Consider the following 1,571-nt stretch of genomic DNA (forward strand, 5'->3'; position numbering starts at 1 on the left):
CATAAGCTACAGTAGGTAAGTTGTAGTAAGATAGTAAGGAGGTAGTAAGATGAGGTAGAGTCTGAGATAACGAGGCAGATTCTAAGGTAGTAAGATAAGGAGGTAGAGTCTGAGATAAGGAGGTAGATTCTAAGGTAGTAAGATAAGGAGGTAAAGTCTAAGACAAGGAGGTGGAGGTAGTAGGATAATGAGGTAGAGTCTAAGGCCAAAACATCCTAGGTTATGATCCTGGCTCTCCCATTCACCAGCCACGTGGTACCCAAAGGTTACTTGGACTCCTTATTCTTAAATTTTCTTATCTGTAAAATAGGGATAATATTAGTATCTACCTAATAAGGCTTTTGGGAGGATCAAATGAATGAAAATATGTAAAGCTCTTGGAACAATGCCTAGAATATGGTGAATGCTATGTATATGTTAGCTATTATTATTATAAAATTCTGCTAGGCACTTGGAACAGAGTTTGAAACTTCAGGTTTTCAACTATGAAGCAAAAAAAAAAAAAATGCCTTTTGGAGATATGATAGAGAGAAGGCATTTTGTACACGGAAAAAAATGTGTCTGGAAAATAACTCATTCCTAGATGAAGGAATGGAAAATTTAAATATCGACTATTGCACGGAGTCTATAAAAATATTGAGGTTTTTAAAAATGGATTTCAACTTAAAGAAATTTATAGAAAGAGTAACCTCTACAAATTTATGTGCATCCTGTGACACACACACATACACACAACTACAAATCAGTCTACTTCTCTGAAATTAAATAAAAATACTTTTAAGAAACAAGTAAGAAAACCAAAAAGGGAGCAAAGACTAGTTCAAGGATATAACAAGGTACAGTGGATGAATGAGAGACAGATGGGATAAGAAATAATTTCATAGAAATTGAAAACACAGCTGAAAGGACAAATATTAATTTTCTTTGGCAGCAGTAAGAAGCAGAATTAGCATTGTAGAATATTGAGTTGGTGACATACTGGTCAAACTTGACAAGTTTCCCATAAGCTAGAGGGAAAGAGAAAACAATGAAGAACACAATAGATAATGAGAAGAAATAAGAAAGACGCAAACTCAGGATAACTGTTGTTCCTCAATAAGCAAAAAAGAATGGAATCTAAAACAATAATAAAAAAACACAATTGCTATTTCCTTAGCTAAAAATCAAACAAACAATTAGAAAAACAAAAATGTGGCTGGGTGTGGTGGCTCACGCCTGTAATCCTAGCACTTTGGGAGGCAGAGGTGGGTAGATCACCTAAGGTCAGGAGTTTGAGACCAGCCTGGCCAACTGGTGAAACCCCATCTCTACTAAAAATACAAAAATTAGCAGGGCATGGCGGCGGGCACCTATAATCCCAGCTACTCTGGAGGCTGAGGCAGGAGAATCGCTTGAACCTGGGGGGCAGAGGTTGCAGTGAGCCGAGATCCCACCGCTGCACTCCAGCCTGGGCAACAGAGCGAGACTCTGTCTCAAAAAAAAAAAAAAAAAAAAAGAAAAACATGAAAAACATGAAATGTGAAATTTCAAAAATAAAAATAAATGTGATATAAATTAATACAAAACACCAA

Source organism: Colobus angolensis, unplaced genomic scaffold, assembly GCF_000951035.1.
Source record: "Colobus angolensis palliatus isolate OR3802 unplaced genomic scaffold, Cang.pa_1.0 Scaffold2, whole genome shotgun sequence".
Lineage (NCBI taxonomy): Eukaryota > Metazoa > Chordata > Mammalia > Primates > Cercopithecidae > Colobus > Colobus angolensis.